This window comes from Rhyacophila brunnea, unplaced genomic scaffold (genome assembly GCF_057557595.1).
Source record: "Rhyacophila brunnea isolate RB1 unplaced genomic scaffold, BYU_Rbru_1.0 scaffold_13, whole genome shotgun sequence".
NCBI classification, from domain to species: Eukaryota; Metazoa; Arthropoda; class Insecta; order Trichoptera; family Rhyacophilidae; genus Rhyacophila; species Rhyacophila brunnea.
The window spans coordinates 3,632,426-3,643,069 of NW_028232785.1; positions in this window are offsets into that span (position 1 = coordinate 3,632,426).

The window sequence follows — 10,644 nt, forward strand, 5'->3', positions numbered from 1 at the left end:
TACCGAGAAAAGTTGACAACTGGTAGACTTTACACGATTACATGCTATGGTGTGTGATCCTACTGCGTCTGCGCAGTAGATGGTAGCGACCTCCCGGTAAAAAACGAACTGTTCATTTTGACATTTACCGTTTTGACGTTTTAAAATGGAAACATTATTCGGCAAGCATTTTACTTTTATTTAATTTCCACTTCATAGCGCTAGAGCCCGATAAAAGTAACAATATAATTTATTATGATTTCAACTCGCTAGCTTGTGTATAATATTATCTACGTTTTTGTGCGTATTTTATCTATTGTCTGTGATCTGCAACTACTGGCTTGTGGCTTCTCAGCGAATGGAAAGTTTTGTGAGTCATCATCATCACAATCGCAGTAGCTGAATCACCCGCTTTTAAATTTGCCAACAAACAGCTTGTAAAGTAGGTAGCTACAACCCAGTTCTTGGAAAACATAAAAATTGTGAAGTGAGGAATAGTAGAAAAATTGAAAAAGTGGCAACACTTCATTGAATTTAATGTTGTCTTTGAGAAGGAAAGAAGACGTGTATTCTCACATGTCCGTGTCACATTCTTGATTTAAATACGTGAAATGGATATAAAACGCGAAGTGAATGAATTCGAAGATGATGCTGAAGAGGAGACTAGTCGAGAAGCGAACGGTATGGCGTATATGAAGCAAGAGATTCCTGATAGTGCCAGCGCCAATTTTGAGGTTAGATTATTAAAACATATTTTTTACCAACCTTAGTTTTTTAACCGATTTGGCCGATTAACTCAAAAATCTCATATATTTACATGTTCAATATCGTAACCTAACTACCAGTGTGCGATTAAAGGTTTATGTGCCCATAGAGCAACGCCTGGATAGGTTTGTTACCAATGGAAACAAAATTTGTTGATATAGGTATTGAAATGTGCTGGCCCATTGCTGACTCAAGTAGAAAGCTTTCACAACGACTGGTCTTATTTTTCCGCCCATCCCGTTGTTGTCTATGGATGACATGGCAATATTCTATAGAGCTCATACTGACGCGTCTGTCGAATTCACACAGGGAATGGTTAGATTTGGATAGATGAGTTACTGTTACATGGTAAATAATAAACTTGAATGAACACACCTTCTTCAAATGTAATGCATAGGTCAATGCGCTACATATTTTTTGGAAATCCATATTACCACCGGTTTTTGTGTGAAGGACTAGTCTGAGTTTGACAGCTGATGAATAAACAGGAATGTATATTATTTAACACTGATAGTTAATATACTTATTATTTGTTAATATACTTTAGTTAAGTTTAGTTAGTTTAGTTAAGTTAATAAACTTAGGATTTGAGATTTTTGTATAATTCAATTTGAAACGAGAAAGGGCGAATCAATATGTCAAGTAATCTGGGATCTGACTTTGACAGCTGAAAAGTGGACCACTCGTTGCTTGTGCAAAAATTTATGATCAGGCTTTATTCTTCTGAAGGCAGATCAAATCGGAAAAGATGAACCTATAATTTATCGCTTCAACCGATTGATGCAGTTTTAACTCAATTGAACCTCCATATAATGAAAATACAACATGCAGAAATGCGATGTGTGTTTGTGCTCAATTTCAGACATCACAATATTCTTCGTAGGTATAATAAAATAATTGTCATCCAATAACATATGTATCTATTTGTTGCTTCGAGCCCTAAAATGCATCTCTCTAAAACTAACTCTATGACTGATTCTGAACAAGTTACGGAAAATCAATTATAAAGATCTCGAACCTCATTAGTCATATTCAGAATGCAGGCCAGTACATATATTAGCATGTTTTATTTATTTTAAATACAGACAATTAAATAGCGTTAAATTATATAAAGATGCAAAGTACCAAAAATACAACAAACCATATTTTACGTGGAGTGGGTGCCAAGTACCATCATACGTTAAATAGCAAAGTGGCTATGGCTCCAGAAGTAGGTATAGAAAACATTTTATAATCGATCAACAGCTGATGGCAGTGATTAATGACTTCTAGATTTTTTAAATCATGGATTTTAATCTATTCTTATCATATTACATTTTTAAGAAGGTATTGTTACCTATGAGGCGAAATGTGGGGGCTGCATTGTAATTTTACTGACAAAAATGAATAAATGTTTAAAAAAATGTTTTTCTCAATTTCCCACACTTTTGATTTATGGCACATAGAACCTTTCTACTCAATGGTATTAAATTATTATTAACTTGATAATATTATTTTGTTTTCCAAACAAACTCATGTATTAGAACCGAGGTTCCCAGATTGGAGTGCACCTGCGTATTCGTCGAAAGTTGATTGTAGTTTATTCACGTTGAAATTATGATTTAGAGGTTATGATTGTTAAATAATAGAGAATATTAATTGTTTTCTGTGTTTCATCATCGGCTCTGCATTGAAAAGAGCCAACTAAAGTCGTCTTCAGCTCAGGACGAAATTTAGTCAGTACCATACGCATTTAACCGCGGGAATAATCGTAATGCTATGTATTTGATTATATTTATCTGTTATAGACACAGATATTCATAAATTCTGACTAACAATAATAAAACAGTTTTAAAGAAAATATGCCATAAACGGTAGTCACCATAGACAAGAAATAACGCGTATACACATAAACACGATCGAGCTGTCTAGTTGTTCTTAGGTCACGACCATGCCAGGATGATAAGTAACGATATTCATTTACTGGATCCTGCTTACTAGTGTTATACCAAATATGTTAGCTCAGAGTATTGGCGAAGGGTTGAGGTAGGCTCTTAAGATCCGCCGTAAATAGTGCACACTAAACGTTGTCAGTTATACTTACTTGTTTTCATTGAAATAAGACAACAGTTTTCAGATGTATTTTATAGATAAAACAATATTTTTGATCTATTATAATTTGGTTAGACAGGGCTTAATGAATTTAAAAAAATGAACCAACATAATGTGTATTAATATTATGTATTCTTAATCTAACGCTAACAAATAAGTATAAATGAATAAATGTTCATAATTTTGTCGTATCCCCAAAATATACTAAAACCATAACGGTTTGGTGGCAGGGATTAATTGATTTTTAAAAACTACACAATATCATCTGTAAATTGTAGTCTTAGTTCAAAACAAATACGTATGACTTACAAAATTCAATGTGCACTATTTATGCCGGGTCTTAACTGCCTACCTGGTACTTACTTACTTACTTTCATGTTGCTAGATATTATACACGAGAAAAAGCATTGACCACATTTAAATGGCTTTTCACCAGAATGAGTCATTTTGTGTGTTTTCATGTTGCTCTATGTTATACACGAGTACTTACACTGGCCACATTTAAATGGCTTTAACCAGAATGAGTCATTTTGTGTTTTTTCATAGCACCAGATGTTATACAACAGTAATCACATCGGTCACATTTAAATGATTTTTCACCAGAATGAGTCATTTTGTGATTTTTCATAGCACCAGATGTTATACAAGAGTAATCACATCGGTCACATTTAAATGGTTTTTCACCAGAATGAGTCATTTTGTGATTTCTCATAGCACCAGGTTCTATACAAGAGTAATCACATTGGTCACATTTAAATGGCATTTCACCAGAATGATTTATTTTGTGTGTTTTCATGTTGCTGGATGTTATACACGAAAAATCACATTGGTCACATTTAAATGGCTTTTCACCAGAATGAGTCATTTTGTGTTTTTTCATAGCACTAGATTGTATACAAGAGTAATCACATTGGTCACATTTAAATGGCTTTTCACCAGAATGAGTTATTTTATGTGTTTTCATGTTGCTGGATGTTATACACGAAAAATCACATTGGTCACATTTAAATGGCTTTTCACCAGAATGAGTCATTTTGTGATTTTTTATAGTACCAGATTGTATACAAGAGTAATCACATTGGTCACATTTAAACGGCTTTTCACCAGAATGAATTATTTTGTGTGTTTTCATGTAGCTGGATGTTATACACGAGAAATCACATTGGTCACATTTAAATGGCTTTTCACCAGAATGAGTCATTTTGTGATTTTTCATTTTTTGAGATGTTTTACTACAGTGATTACATTGGTCACATATAAATGGCTTTTCACCAGAATGAGTCATTTTGTGTTTTTTCATAGCACCAGATGTTATATAAGAGTAATTACATTGGTCACATTTAAATGGCTTTTCACCAGAATGAGTCATTTTGTGTATTTTCATGTTGCTAGATGTTATACACGAGAAATCACATTGGTCACATTTTAATGGCTTTTCACCAGAATGAGTCATTTTGTGATTTTTCATGTTTTCAGATGTTTTACTACAGTAATTACATTGGACACATTTAAATGGCTTTTCACCAGAATGGGTGCTGTTGTGTTTTTTCAAAGCACCAGATTGTATACAAGAGTAATCACATTGGTCACATTTAAATGGCTTTTTACCAGAATGTATCATTTTGTGATTTTTCATGTCACGAGGTGTTAAACACGAGTACTCACATTGAGTACATTTACATGGCTTTTCACCAGAATGTGTCATTTTGTGAAATCTCAAGTCACCAGATCGTGAACATGAGTAATTACATTGGTCACAATTAAATAACTTTTTACCACAATGATTCCTTTTATGTGGTTTCATGGAAGCAGGTCGAATGATGATGTCATTACATTTACTTGAATATGGATTTAATTTCATCTTTTTCTTAATGGTTTTATTATGAACCACTTTGTGAATCTCCAATAAATATAACGATACAAAAATATTAAAACAAATACCGCACACAAAATTTTCGTTGTTAAACGATGTTTTCTCTAATTTTATAACAGGTACTAATAAATCGGGACTTGACGCGTTAGATTGCATCATATGAAGACGTTTAACAGTGCGACTGACGGCGTCTTCATTGCCAATTGTCTTATAATATACCCCGAGTTCTTTCTTAATGTCTTGTTTGTCAATCTGTATTTTGTCATTTTGCCCTGGTACATCTGAGAATCTCTTCGAGAAGCTGAGACTCGCGTCATCAGTCAATGTAGGGGTTGTAGGAATCGTCTGAAAGAACAATAGGTCATAAGTATTGTATTTAAAATATGACAAAAAACACACGTGAGAATTTTTTAAATGCTCATTAAATCTCCAATCTTTTAGACATACATTAATAAATATTGACACGCAGTGAAGGAAATAATTTACACAAAAAAGGATAAGTCATATTATTGTCAAAAACCACTTCTGTTATTAAACAAATTCTTATTAAATTCACAACACTGTAACATTATTTTAATTGAACATACATAATTTTAAAACTATGTACACTCATTCTTTAATTATTATAACCAAAATTGGCGAAACTTGATAAGCAATTCATCTAGAAACTTTTACTTAATTTGAATATAAATAGTTAGGGAGCACGTGCCTTAATTGGTAAAGCGCGTTGGCCCGAATTTTACGCGTTCAAGTCTCGGAGGATGTCTTATACAAAAAATGTTTTTTCTACTATGTATTTACTAGGTGTATGTATCTTTCATCTGTGTTTTTAATAATTAAAACTCTTGTAACAATAAACGCATAATTACTTAAATAAATATTCAATTTTAGAGATATCTTATTTACACATCACTAGGGATTTCCAGATAACGAAAATATACAATTGAGTACATTTCTCGGCAACAGACTGGGTTTACTGTTAGATTAAACGAATTAGATCTAATCAAGTAAAAATTACTCATTAAAAGCTATATGCTTAACGTAACATAATATGTAGCTAGTATATTTTAATGTACCTAAACATGATTTCTTGATAAAGTTATACTTAGTGACAAGCAAATAATTATACTAAATTCAATGCTTACGGGCCGTTTTAATCAATTTTGTAATTAACGTGTTAATTGCATTTGAAAAGTAATTAGCAAAAATATATTTTGTGCACCCCATAAACATTGAATTTACTATCGACCGTAGGCTGGTACTTGACGGAATGTAAATTTCAATCCATTAGAATTAAATGATAATACATTATTAACTGCACTAATAGTGCATTGTAAAGGTTCATTGAAGACTGACTACCTAATTCAATAGTCCACGGTCCAAATAAAAGTAGTCAGGTTGCGGGTCCTCGTATTTGATTTGTCGTATTGTTTCTGCTACATACTCGTTGTTAAGATCAATTCCATGTAAATTCGTATCCGACTTAATAACACGCAAGTCTGTTGATGGTTTCTGAAAAAAACATGTCATAAAGGAAATCGGTTATGTATGTAGAGCTCATCTTTCCGCCTGGATTGGTAAGACCAAGCTGAAAAGTGAAGAAAGCAGGAGTAAGCTCAGTTGCCGAGTTTGCCCCTAGAGTCTAGACTACAGAGTGTGGTACCAATCAAACCGCTCGTTGAAAACATACTTCAATAATTATTGTTTGACTAAATTCACTGGTTTCCGTGGCGGAAGTTACTTTCAAGCATAAAGGAATATAAACAAAAATACGTTACGTAAATTCAACGTATCAAGATTTTCCCTGTGGTTAATTGTCTAAGTCGGTCAAAACAAATTCATACGGAAGACGACAGCTTTTACTTATTTGTCATAGTATTTGTGTGTATGCATGAGATCTTCATAGACAACGGTATTCATGACCTAAATCCAAGTAAATTATTACAGTCATGTGAGTTCATTTGTTACAGTGTTGACCTTGGCAGAAGTTTATCTAGGTCAGGCAGGCAGTCCAATTATTACTACTACAGCATTATAAAAAGCATAAAGCAATGATGACGACCATGTGACACGCGAATGTTTTATTTTGAAATGAAAAAAAAAACTTTTAACTAAACTAAAACTAAAAACCTACCTACTTAAAATATTTTTTTTACAACATAGTTTGTCAAATAAATATATACTTAAGAAGGTACTTATATAATAGGTATTAAAAAAGAGCAGCCGAGACTTTCAAAATTATTGGTGGACTGAGGAGTATGGCATGATTCGAATTCAATAAAGCACTATGCATTGAAGTTATACTTCTTTATGCGCGTTTGGAAAATCAGATCAGAGTGTATTTTTGGCGTGTGACATGTAACACATAATTTATTTTTTCACACGAAAAAAATCGCACTCGATTGCATTCGAACCACGATTTTTCGGTTATACGCCGAACGCACTGCCTTTACGCTACAGTATGATAATGCGATCGTGACAATAATACACTATAATATTATAGTTTAGAATTGTTCCGTAGCCAAGGCAGCGAATTTATTATTGACGGAGTTGCTAGGCGATTGATATCTTTATTTTAGTTTTCATAATGTCTTCAACAAATGCGGAGAGATGTAAAAAATATCGCGAGCGTAATCAAGCAGAGAAAAGAACAACAACAGCAGAACGTGTTCGAGCTCACAGGCTACGGCAAAAAATAATTGCAGAAAATAAAATTACACAAAAAGGTGAAACAACGGCAAGTGGCCATTCCAGTATTATTTCAAATCAAGACATATGTGTAGTGACTCCGAGACCATCACGTCAGCAAGCTCATATTAGTTTAACACAGAATAATTGCAATATTATTACTGTACAAGCTGAGGTACATATATTACAAATTTCTCCTCGGCGTTGTAACGGCCGGGTAACCGAAATAAGTGACTATGGTGAGCAAAAAAAAGAGGCAATTAACTGAAGCCTCTTTCTTACAAGCCCTCTCTAATCAAGACATAGTGATCGATGAGGAAATTATTTTGTTTTGTTACGCCAAAGAAGTATAACTTCTAACGTGCGTACATAAGTACACACACCGTTTTTTTTGTATTCTGGGACAATTATTGTATGAAGAATAATTTATTCAGTAATACAGTATTAAGAGACAAACGATAAATCACCCCTTGACATAATCAAGGACGAACAAAAAGAATTTTATAACAGCTGCTTGTTATTTTGCTTCAAATATAATTGCTAAAATGGAAAGATATCTCAGTATCTATTACAAATTTGATGATGCCATCTATGGAAAGGTGATAGGAAAGTCACTGATTCATAAAAATAATCAGAAATGGTGTCGATACCATGTTTTTTGATGTGACTACATGGATTATTCTCCAGACGACATTTTGAAGTCGACGAGTGAGATGGTAGCTGTTACTAAACTATTTTTTAAAACACGGAAATCTGCACATTATGGTTGTAAAATTTGATAAGTATGTGTGTTTTCTTTACGTGTTGTTATCGTTTTACTTATTGATAATAATTTTAAAGCTTTAATCGAGTAGACACACTTCCCCCACGAAAGTAAACGCGTGGGGTAAGTGTGCCTTTGTTTTATGTCACACTTCCCCCATATATTTTTTTATGAATTCGCATAGTCATTATTTTAACTAGTGATGGGACACGACGCATTATTTATATCGATCGAAAAAATGTTCGCAATTGAAATAAAATATTTATAATTTTATTGTTATAGTTTTATGTTAGCTAAGTAGGTAGGTACTTGGAAGAGTATATGTGTTTCAATTTAATACACAAGTTTTTAAAAAAGGTGCTTATCTAAAATGTGATAATAATAAATGTGCATTTTTTCCACATGTAAATATAAACGAAAGACAGATAAAGGAGCTTACGACCAAGGAAAATTACAAAAAAAAGTTGAATGTGTAAAAAATCGGGATATGTCATATGGATATGTATAATCATGTTTACGAAAGAAGACAAGACAGTTTTAGCAGAAGTACAATATTACCCAAAGAGATTGAAACATCTTTTGCAGAAAATTTGCATACGTTGGAAAAGCATGTCTCACAAAAAAGTAGTCCTGGAATTAATTGGACAGTATATTAAAGAAAATAATATTAAAATCGAAGTACCCGGACACAATTGGTTTATATGTTTTATTAAAAGAAATAAGTTATTGTTTAAAGATGATGGCTACTTAAACCCTGACGGTTAAAATTATTAAACATGGAACATGCTTTGCCCACTGATTCTTTGAATGCTAGTTGTCTAAATTCAAAGGAAAATAAAATAAATTGCGGGGTGCGGGTCACACATTATTCCCGAAGCGCCGTTCGCGGCCGACTGAAGCCACTCCAGCCCGCGCCGCGCTACTTTCGTGACTTTCGTATTTTTTGTTTTTGTTACCGCTGCCTTTGCGATGTTTTCGAACAAATCTGGCCGGGTGGTCAAGACAAAAGCATGTTCAATGCTAAAAACCACAAGCCGTAGAATATGTTTGAATAAAAGTTTGCGATCCTTTTGTAATCAATTGGTACTATATCTTGTCTTATTAAACAGTACAATCATCAACCTGAATTTGAAGGATTGTCCACAATGGATATTTAATGTTGACTGTTAACTTGACATAACAAGTTTTTCCCATGATCCTTCAAAAAGTAAACTCGTTAGAGTCATCGGATTTCCGTCAACTACCTACATCAATTAATAAAAAATACGTCGTTTTTCTTTCGGGACATCACTAGCGCTTCATACATTAGTATGACACACCCCAAAAAATGTTTTGGTCCATTTTGTTGAAATTCTATACTGTAGTTTTAACTCAAGGCTCAATATCCATTAAATAAAATATTACCTTTCTATGCATATAATACGTTATGGTTTTGAAGTACTTTTGGAATAAAGATGAATTTAGTCACACTCACCCCAATATTGGGGTAAGTGTAACAAACTGACTAGTGATCAAAAATTAATTTTAAATTAACGCATTAATAGATACATAATATATGATAAGCTACCGTCGATAACCACCTTGTGTATAGAATAGACCCACTGAATTATACATAAATAAATTTAAAAAAAGCCACATTTTACTCAAAATCGAAGCTTTGAAATTAAAATGAGAATCTATGCAAAAATTTCAAATGTCATTGTCTTGGAACAAGGTTTCGTGAGTTGTCTCCATATTGAAATATGGTATCTATGTGTAGATAAGATACTAATTTACCTACTCAAAGCAAGCGGAATTAGACGTCAATCAATTAAAATGTGGATTAAGTCCAATAAATATGATATTTTAGATTTAATAATAATAAGATTTGATAGAGTTAGGTAGGTAATTATTAACAATAAGAGTTCCTTCGAAACTTACCTTATCAACATCAGTAGCTGTTAACATTTTTGGCGACTTTGTATTCGTTATAATCGGTGAAAGTATTAAATGGTTTCCTTTGACGGTCATTGAAAAATTCCCAATTCGAGTTCCGAAATGAATGCACTTTTCTTTCGGAAATACACTTTTTTCTTTTTTACTCTTATCGTCGGTGTCATTTGTTAATTCCCTCTGAGAATGCTAATCATAAGAAACATTACAATATTATTTATTACATAGTACATACTACCTATTATCGATTAAAAAAAAATATTGTCAAGTAGAATAGAAAACTAACTTTAAAAGCTTGGTTAGCATCACTAGCATTCTCTTGTTCGATGTAAGTTTTAGATTCTGAGATATCTTCTCGTAATACCTTGTCAAACCAATAATTCTTTCATGACCAGATTCGAATTTCACGTTTTTTTAGATCATCGTTAATAAATTCGTGTCCGACGTGACAATAGACTTTTGTCATAGAGAAAGGATATTGATAGTAATACCATATGAGAATTATCATGGAAGAGGTTTCGATTATTCAATAATTTGTGTTAACACTAAAAAA